Below are 10,959 nucleotides of genomic sequence, written 5' to 3' on the forward strand. Positions count from 1 at the left end.
GCTCCATCTAGCCAACCTGTTACCGTGGACTCCACTTTGAAACGATTAAGCCTGTGATGCCTCTGTTCAGTTTGGCTTTGATAAGCCTATGAGAACAGGGGCAATTTTGGCTTTGTAAAGCCTATGTGGAGTGGGTCCATGTTGGCTCTGCAGAGCCTAAAATCAGGGCTCCACGTTTCCCCTGATAAAGTGATCATCATGGTGGCAGTGAACCATCCTTGGGGAGAGGAGAGGTAGTTACAGAATCATAATGGTCCCCTTTTGTCTCAAATTACCTCCCTCCACTCTGGGCATCGTCCCCCTTTATCACGTGTAATTGAATCACGGCGGAGCCAGAGGGATTCTCCAAAAAACAGAGTCACAGTAGGAAGAAATAGAACAGAGGAATTGTCTTTATCTATAACAACCATTACCACTAGTAAATATTTTAAAAAGGGCCACGTTTTAATCCCTGGGATAGAAAAAACGAAGCATAGTGATATGAGATCTTTCCAGGTACATTCCATAAGATTCAGGTTGTGTCGGAAATTTACCTTTAGAGTGCAATACTTTTAACCAGGGCCCATAGGTTAGTTGTGTACTATATAGTTCACTATAATTCATGTGTGCGTCCTATATTGAACTATGCTGCTGGAATCTGGGGTTGTGAAGAAGACAAAACAGATAACTCTATTCCCGAAAAGAGACATAAGATGTTCCCTTGGAGTGAATAAGCTTGCTCCAAGCCTTGATATTCAAGGAGACATGGGATGGGATCACTGTGAAATAAGACAGAGGGGGGAAATTATTTGATTATGGAACCATCTTATCAATATGCCAGAGGGCAGGATAACAACCCTCTACTGCCAATGTTTCCCTATGGAAATTGCATGGCTGTGTGCTCGAATTTACACACCTGTCCGCAACGGGTGTGGCTGAAATAGCCAAATCCACTCATTTGAAGGAGTGTCCACATACTTTTGGCCATGTAGTGTATTTAAGGAATATTAAGGGTGTGTGGACAGGTGTCTTTTATACAGGTAACGAGTTCAAACAGGTGCAGTTAATACAGGTAATGAGTGGAGAACAGGAGGGCTTCTTAAAGAAAAACTAACAGGTCTGTGAGAGCTGGAATTCTTACTGGTTGGTAGGTGATCAAATACTTATGTCATGCAATAAAATGCAAATTAATTACTTTAAAATCATACAATGTGATTTTCTGGATTTTTGTTTTAGATTCCGTCTCTCACAGTTGAAGAGTACCTATGATAAAAAAATACAGACCTCTACATGCTTTGTAAGTAGGAAAACCTGCAAAATCGGCAGTGTATCAAATACTTGTTCTCCCCACTGTATGTAGGTATGTGCATATATAAATTTGATAATTTGATTTGTATACACCAAATGCATTGTTTTATAAGCCCACGTGGGCTGGGCATCATGAAGATGCCTGACACTAATATTTTTTTCAGTTGGGATACAGCCTGAATTCAAACCAGGGTCTGTGGTGATGCCTCTAGCACTGAGATGCAGTGCCTTAGACCGCTGCGCCACTCAGAAGCCCAAGAAAATAAATACATCTTAGAAATGAAATAAGGCTTAGGTGCCATTTCAGACACAGCATGGATTGATGATCCTCACCTCTCAGGTTATAATGAGACAGTTAAAGCCCTATCCCTCCGCCACCAGGACGATTACAGAGATTAAATAGGACCTAAAGGATTACACAGTCGGGGGATGTGTTACCGTGACGATGGGGAGGTGGTGTATCATGTCATCGCAGAAAAGGTCACGAGGAAACAGGCTCAACTGGCTAATGGGACGACGCGATCTATGGCTCTGGGTGCATTTATCTTGTCTGGTCTGTCACGTTCAATGCACTATGGCTCCTCTATCTAGTGACTAAGGCTGTTTTTGGTCGTCCACTGATGAGGAAAATGGAGGGAGAGGTGGAACTGTTACTGACACAAAAGAGTGAGCAGCAGTGAATGGATTAATGAAGTAGATCACAACGGCTGTCTTTACACAGCCACCCTATCCTTTCTGACTGTCCACACTCAGTTGTGTGACCCATATCAGATTTGCGCATTCATACTGATGTATCCTCTGGAGTAGCACCATAGAGAATGATATAGGCCTCTAGTGGGCAAAAGGCCATTTTAGCATGGGCAGTGCTATTGAGGGCTTCTTTTTTTAGTTTATTAATTGAATTAAACCTTTTTTTTTTTTTTAAACAAGCACACATAAAACTTGAAAAAGCCATACTTGCACATGAGTAATATCATTTTAATGTAGTCAACTGGGTGGGACTTGCAACTTCATTGGTTGATCCCTCCTGATGACACTGTTGGAGTCATGTCCAAACAGGTCATCAGGAGGGATTAGCCAATTGTGACTACTTCAAAATGGAGATTGCCTCATGGGCACCGCCCGTGCGCACATAGACACCATAATAGGTAGCATGTAAGGATACACTCTCTATCATTCTCTATAGCTGTGTTCGAATACTCATACTAACCATACTGTTTGTGATGTAAATTGAGAATATAGCATGCTTATTGGTCATGGTATGGATATAGTTAGTATGCCAAAAGTTCCCCGAATGCTCTGAGTTTACAAACGAACAATCTGACAATGCTCTGAATTTACAAACACACAGAGTACACTCTGAGCACTTCTGGCACTCCAGATTGAATTTAAAAACACACCCTAAGTCATAAAATGTCTAGCTAGTAAGTTCTTATGCTAACAAGCTAGCAAGAGGTTGCATAGCAACAGCATCAACTTCCGGTAGACAGACGAAGCGCTAGTATGCTAACCTGAAAGGTTACCGTTCGTTTACAGTAAACTAAAATGAAATAATAGTATATAGTATGTAGTATATACTCATTAAGTATGTAGTATACAGTATATTAGTATGGGTATTCAAACACAGTTTATGAGTAGCACACAGATGCAATCGATCTCCCGGTCTAAGGCACTGCATCGCTAGAGGTGTCACTAAAGACCCTGGTTTGATCCCGGGTTGTATCAAAACCGGCCGTGATCGGGATTTCATTAGGGCGGAGCACAATTGGCCCAGCGTCATCCGGGTTAGGGGAAGGTTTGACCGAGGTAGGCCGTGATTGTAAATAATCATTTGTTCTTAACACGCCAGGTCATTTGCAACCCCCCCCCCCAAAAAAAAATCGCTTCAGAGCATAAAAATCTGATCTGAGCAACCAGACAGATGGCGCATATGGAGGATGGGGTTTGTATCAGGAATCCACATATGGAAGTGGTATGAATCAGAAGTCAAAAGATCAGATTCCATGTGGTTTTCAGGCTGTTTACACATCAGGGAAAAGATCAGACACGCAAATAATGGCACTCGGGTTGCTGAAACATGTTGTGGGCATAACCATAACATTGAACACGCTCTTACAGCACGTCATAGGATAATACCCTATTCAGCTACGGAAGAAAATAACACACATCAGTATAAAATCACCTTTATTCAATAAAGCTAATTGATAGACCATCCATAGAGCATAATAACCATAACATGTACCACCCGTCATATGATGCACACCACCCATAAAACACCAAGCTCCTTCCTGTCGCAGCCCGCGGCTGACAAGGCTGCGTGATTAGCTTGTCTGCTTTCTCTGGCTAATGAAGAGAGGAGCGGAGAAGACCGAACGGTTAATGTCCAGTTAATATGGGAGACATTTTAAGGGGCTCAAGTTAAGGCTTGTTATATTACACAATAAATCACCTTACAGTAATAAAGACGAGAACGGAGAGATTGTCCCCGCTGTGTTGAAGAGTGCGGCCCTGTTCTAAGAGATATCCTCTTGTCTATGTCCACTCCAGGTCACACGTGTGGGTGCCTGTGGTGTGTAAATGGGCGTGTGCATGTAGGCTTGTGTGTATGCATGCACAAGGCATACGTGTTCGCATATTACTCCTAGTGTTGCATAGAAAAGGCTAGAAGTTGATCATCTCAATTCATGACAAACATTTCTCAGAACTAGTACACTGCAAAAGTCCTGGGAAACTAGGAACATAATGTATTTAATGCATGTCCCTGGGAGAGAGATTGTCTTGAAAGTCCCTTTCAGTTTGAAGAGGGAAAATAAAGAAAGTAATTTTCTCTGAACTGGCTCTCGGATGTAGAGGGTAGAGAGAGTGATCGCCCTAGGCTCTGGCCCACTTCCTGCTTTCAAAACAAACCAGAACCACCAATCTTTATTGTATTGTGAGAGAGAATGTTTCAAACTAATACAGCCAAAACACCCAGAGTTTTTGGTCAGCAGCATTTGTTCCTGACTTTTTCTTATATAAAAACTAAATTATGAAGCTGTTTACTTTTCTCGTATTTTTCAAGGCGGCTGCTGTGGAGGTGGAATAAGAATGTGAGCTCGTATATAATATGCTGATGTCCTGCAATACCATGATAACCATCACCATAAAGACTGTGTCAGGTGAGATTAAAATAGACCAAACCGTGCTGTCTATTTCTCTTTAATCATAACATCTCCACATATATGAAATGTTAATAAAAGGAAGTGGATGAGAGGGGAGGATGAAGCAGGAGCAAGGTGAGAGAGAAAGAGAGAGAGCAAAATATTGAAGTCTAACTATTCTCCCACTTGCTGTATGATGCAGAGAGAGGGGGAGAAACAGAGAATTCATTGAGATGAACTAGAATCCCTCGAAGGGCTTTTTGGCTAACAGAAACAGATAGCATATTTCATTAGCCTCTCCAGGTGATGTATAACCACGGTGGCTCTTCACTTTTTCACTGTGAGATTACATTCATTTATCAGCTGGGTTTCATCTCCCTCTCGGTCCCTTCTTCTCATCCCCAACCCTCTCTATCCCTTAATTCTTCTCCTTTTCTCCTCCCCCTCCTCTCTCAACCCTCTCCTCTCTCTCGCTCTGTTTCAGACTGGTGTTTATTAATAGCTTTCTGCATGGTTGGAGACAGTTCATTGCTGGGAGATTGAGTCGCTGTGTTATCCCAAACCCAGTGATAAACTATTTTTAATTAAACCTTATGAAACAATATTGAGAACTACCGAGCTGTGCCTAATTTTTCCACCACCTAGCTAGCCACAAACGCCCAGTATGTGCGCACACACACACGTATGCATACGTTGACATGCATGCACACACACACCGTCATTCTAGGTGACATGCTACCCTCCAAGTGTACTGACATGCAGGTAAACCACTCTCTTTTCTATCACTCTATCATACTTTGCTGAATGTCAAGGATACAACCCTACCCACTTTCCTTCACAGAGGAAAAGCAAGAAGTGAATTTAATAAGGTGACGTTTTAAAGAGCGGTGTGGACGGAACACCTTGGTCCTGGTATCGTTAGTCCTCGCCTCTACTCTCCTCCTCTTGAACCCTTTCATTCTCAGAATGAAGTGAAGATTCTGAGCGGTTCATTTAGACCTCTCCCACTAACGACCTCATTAGTCCATTTGGTAATTAAGCAATTAACTCCAGATTAGCTATTGATTAATGTTTGCCGTGAATAATGTTTCTCAATGGGATAGTACTGGTTAAATATTAAACCTCTGGTAATGAGAAACTGATTGATTACATCAGCAGATTAATTAGAAAAGCACATGTACAATGGCTCATTATCTCGTTAACACACTTGTTCACATGATATAATCTTTTTTTGGTACTAGCCTAATACTATAGGCTAGGTGGCATTTGGGGTTTGTACCTTACGGCTCATGATAATACAGCAGATGACTCATGGGCATGGATTATCTCTCTTTTGATAACGGTGAGGCGGGGACATGGATTTAATAACTGCAAGACCATACTCCCATATTTTCCCAATGACTGTCAACTCACTTATTCTCATTTAAAATGGACACCGATGTTGATATAAATACACTGTATATACAAAAGTACGTGGACACCCCTTCAAATGAGTGGATTCGGATATTTCAGCCACACCTGCTGCCGACCGGTGTATAAAATATGCACAGCTATTCAATCTCCATAGACAAATATTGGCAGTAGAATGGCCTTACTGGCTCAGTGACTTTCAACGTGGCACCGACATAGGATGCCACCTTTCCAACAAGTACATTCGTGGCCTACTAGAGCTGCCCCGGTCAACTGTAAGTGCTGTTATTGTGAAGTGGAAACATCTAGGAGCAAGAACGGCTTAGCCATGAAGTGGTAGGCCACACAAGCTGACAGAACGGGACTGCTGAGTACTGAAGCAGGTAGCGCATAAAAATTGCCTGTCCTCGGTTGCAACACTCACTACCATGTTCCAAACTGCCTCTGGAAGCAACATCAGCACAATAACTGTTCGTCGGGATTCATGAAATGGGTTTCCATGGCTGAGCAGCCTCACACAAGCCCAAGATCACCATACGCAATTCCAAGCACCTGCTGGAGTGGTGTAAAACTCGCCGCCATTGGACTTTGGAGCAGTGGAAACACCTTCTCTGGAATGATGAATTACGCTTTACCATCTGGCAGGCCGACAGATTAATCTGGGTTTGGCGGATGCCAGGAGAATTCTACCTGTCCGAATGCATAGTGCCAACTGTAAAGTTTGGTGGAGGACGAGTAATGGTCTGGGCTGTTTTTCTTGATTTGGGATTGGCCCCTTAGTTTTGGTGGGAAATCTTATTGCGACGGCATATTAGATGATTCTAGATGATTCTGTGCTTCCAACTTTGTGGCAACAGTTTGGGAAAGGCCATTTCCTTTGTGCCCGCTTGCACAAAGCTAGGTCCATACAGAAAAGGCTTGTCGAGAACACTTTTTGGATGAATGGGAATGCGGGCCTAATTTCCCAACATCAGTGCCCGACCTCACTAATGCCCTTGTGGCTGAATGAAAGCAAGTCCACGCAGCAATATTCCAACATCTAGTGGAAAGCCTCCCCAGAAGAGTGGAGGCTGTTGTAGCAGCAAAGGGGGTGACCAACTCCATGTTAATGGCGATGATTTTGGAATGAGCAGGTGTCCACATTCTTTTGGTCATGTAGTATATGTAAATATAGATTACATCTGAATTTAAATGAAGTTGGGGATATTACCAATTTCTAACCATTTACTTTATCTGTCCTGCTTGTGTTTCACTAATAAGTCCACAGGTTTTTAATTACAGTGGGACAATAGTAGAGTATCCTGAAGTAGTCTCTGCTCAGAGTTACAACAACAACAAAGGGGTATGCACACGACAAAACTGAATAAGCAAAGATTCAATGCACACACACACACACACACACACACACAGCCCTATTTAGAATAGGTAAGGATCTGGCCCTGCGCTCCGGTCGTTGATGTATTGATGCGTTTAATCAGTGTGCCATTTCGCCGCCGCGAGGAGTAATCATTTTTCCATTACACTACCTCCGAAGGACGTCCACACACATTTGTTTGGCCTCTTTTGTGTTGTGTTTCTGGGCCACGGCTTTCCTCTGACTCATGTTTTATTTATTTATTTGATGGATTAGAGGCCCAACTTTTCTGCTAGGCCCCTGATGCAAAATGTCACCTTCCTCAATCACTGCCTCCCAAACACCTACCCCATCTTGCTCTACAAAAAACACACGCACCAGACCTAACTTTCTGCTCTGAGAATTGTGCTATTAAATGAATTATTACAAAAGAAGTAGAGGGAGGGAGAGGGTGAAATCAAGCAAAAAGTAATACAATTCCTTGGTCCTTCATTGGTCCCTTGTTTTTTAAATTTATTTTGAACCAGAGTAATAATAGCAATTCATTTCCTTTTTAGAAAAAGCAAGTGGATTGGGTAAAAGTCAACTCTCAACACTTTTAAGTTTTCCCAGCAGTAATGCCATAATAAGGAATCTATAGGAGGATCAGAAACTGGGAAATGAAACAGTTCTTGACAACCAAACATTTAAATAGATATGCTAAATGAACTGGTTATTGTTGTAATATATATATATATATTATTATAATTTTTTACAAGTTTAAGACTTATTTGAATTGTCACTGTACAGGATGTACATTGAACACTGGATGAAGGTTCTCCTAAAACCACTATGGGGCGACAAATCCACACAATCCAATAAGGCATTGAATAAAATACAAAAATTACTAATAAAATACATAAAAAAGACAAAAGAAATGGAAAAACAACAAAAAACAGATGTTGCAGGGGGAACATCCAGTAATTCTTCATACCCAAATCCATTATAGTCCTTGTTTCAAATCGTACAGCAACAATTGTGCAAACACAAACGATTTGACACGTCATAATTACAGAAACCTTCCTTGACCCTCGACTTCTTCCTCCTTGGTACCCATGCCCTCTTCAGGAGTGTAGTAATGGTGAGACTTAGCAAAGACAAAGAGGCTTAGGGATGGAGAGACAGGCACGATGATGGGCCATGCTACCTTGTTGTTGTAGTCTCATTCCATAGAGAGCTGAACACTCTCACTCTGGCCTTGGTGTTGATGCTGGTCAAACTTCCTCGCTGTTAAGGCATAAAGAAGTCCGAATTATACCAATTTAAACAGTGGGATTGATTTAGATATTTTAGAAGTGCTGTGTGAGCTAAGAGTTTATTAGTGAATGACACAGAGCTATTTGATAAACCAGAAATATATTTGACTTGAGTGATTAACAGATTTGAGGTCAGTTCCTAATCATGGACAGAAATATAAAAATGTATCTAGAAGTTGTTCTATGTTAAATATGCATTTGACCCCAAGCTCTATCATGAGTGAGCACAAGTCTAACGTTGACTGACGCATTATTCTGCAACAGCACTGAGACCAGTGCCGTTCCAGGCATAAGGGGTCGCTTGGTTGTACATCAGCCATCTTTCTCTTGATACGTCAGGCACTGACAGTCACTTAATTAGCCATGTCAGCTAACAATGTTTGGATTGGTAGTTAGTCTAGGCAGGTATCTAAATGTGTAGTAATCATGGTCAAATACCATGCCCGGAGGCCCTGACCTCCAGTGGGTCCCCATTGATTTTGTTAGTCATTCTCACTTAAATATCATATTAACATGGCTTAAGTCATTACAAAATGTGTGGGATTGCAGAAAATGTGTTATAAAATGGCAAAAATGTCACTCCACCTCATGGCAAAATAGGAAGAATTGCAGGAAATTTGCTGTAAAACCACAAAATAAAGTATCTCTGCCCGATAGCAAAATGAGTAGAATTGCATGAAATTTGTAATAAAATTGCAAATCTTTCTCTTCACCCCATGGCACAATGTGTAGAATTCCCTCCATCGTCAAGGGGGGGGGGGGGGGGGGGGGGGGGGGTGGGCAACAAAAATGTTTTGCGTATAGCTTAGGGCTCCCAAAAGGCTAGATAGAACCGGCAATCACTGTGACTGACAAACTCACCAAGAGAGTACATCTCCAGCTGCTGGCGGAGTCTCACTTTCTGCAGGCTGTCATAGAAGTTCGGTTCGGTCGTGGCTCCAGCTGTGGGGGGCAGAGCGAATATCCTCATGATCTTCCTCTTATTTCTGATGGGGAGAAGAGGAGGAAAGCGAGTGAGACCCAACAGTAAACTGTCATTCATGTGCACTAGCTGGTTGGAAGCATTGTAACATCAAAGTGTATCAAAAACATGTTATTAAACACACATTTAGTTCAAAAGACTTATATATGTATTAACAGTCGGACGCAAAAAAACAAAGGAGCCTCTTACTTTCTAGCATACATTAGCAGTCCGAAGCTAACCAGAATGACGAGCAAATAGACATTGGTGGCCTCATTCCACGCCTCGTGCACCGAGTAATCCTACGATTCCTCGTTCGCCATCACACCATGACCGCCCATTGCGATCAAACAAATTGTGAGGTATGTTTCTATTTGTATAAACGTGTCTAAAAATAAGATTTATTATTATCAAAATAAAAATAAATTATGAACACAACAAATACAAAAAAACAGAAATATACAAACAAGAGTCCATAAACCTAACAGACAGTATTACATATCAAGCATTATTTTCAATTTGTTAAATTATTTTATGGTGCGTATTTCTTTTACATTTACTGATCATTTCAAAATATAATTATAGAATTTAAATTCTATCTTAAATAATGTGAAGAGGGGTTTGTTCTCTGCCCACTTCATTTTATGGATAAACAATCTTTCATGAAAGAGGTGTACCTGTGGATGTATTTCAAGGCCTACCTTCAAACTCAGTGCCTCTTTGCTTGACATCATGGAAAAATCCAAAGAAATCAGCCAAGACCTCCGAAAAAAAATGTAGACCTCCACAAGTCTGGTTCATCCTTGGGAGCAATTTCCAAACGCCTGAAGGTACCACGTTCATCTGTACAAACAATAGTATGCAAGTAAAAACACCATGGGACCACGCAGTCGTCATACCGCTCACGAAGGAGACGCGTTCTGTCTCCTAGAGATGAACGTACTTTGGTGCAAAAAGTGCAAATCAATCCCAGAACAACAGCAAATGACCTTGTGAAGATGCTGGTGGAAACAGGTACAAAAGTATCTATATCCACAGTAAAACAATCCTATATCGACATAACCTGAAAGGCTGCACAGCTAGGAAGAAGCCACTGCTCCAAAACCGCCATTGAAAAGCCAGACTACGGTTTGCAGCTGCACGTGGGGACAAAGATCGTACTTTTTGGGAGAAAAGTCCTCTGGTCTGATGAAACAAAAATAGAACTGTTTGGCCATAATGACCATCGTTATGTTTGGAGGAAAAAGGGGGAGGCTTGCAAGCCAAAGTCCACCATCCCAACTGTGAAGCATGGGGGTGGCAACATCATGTTGTGGGGGTGCTTTGCTGCAGGAGGGACTGGTGCACTTCACAAGATAGATGGCATCATGAGGGAGGAAAATTATGTGGTTGAAGCAACATCTCAAGACATCAGTCAGGAAGTTAAAGCTTGGTCTTCCAAATTGACAATGACCCCAAGCATACTTCCAAAGTTGTGGCAAAATGGCTTAAGGACAACAAAGTCAAGGTATT

General features: G+C 41.8%; 1 pseudogene; it reads right to left on the reverse strand.

The window, feature by feature from the left end:
• Positions 1 to 8,169: 8,169 nt before the first annotated feature.
• On the reverse strand, positions 8,170 to 9,848 carry LOC139391090 (small integral membrane protein 19-like; annotated as a pseudogene).
• Positions 9,849 to 10,959: the final 1,111 nt, after the last annotated feature.

Source organism: Oncorhynchus clarkii, chromosome 31 (genome assembly GCF_045791955.1).
Source record: "Oncorhynchus clarkii lewisi isolate Uvic-CL-2024 chromosome 31, UVic_Ocla_1.0, whole genome shotgun sequence".
Classification (NCBI taxonomy): Eukaryota; Metazoa; Chordata; class Actinopteri; order Salmoniformes; family Salmonidae; genus Oncorhynchus; species Oncorhynchus clarkii.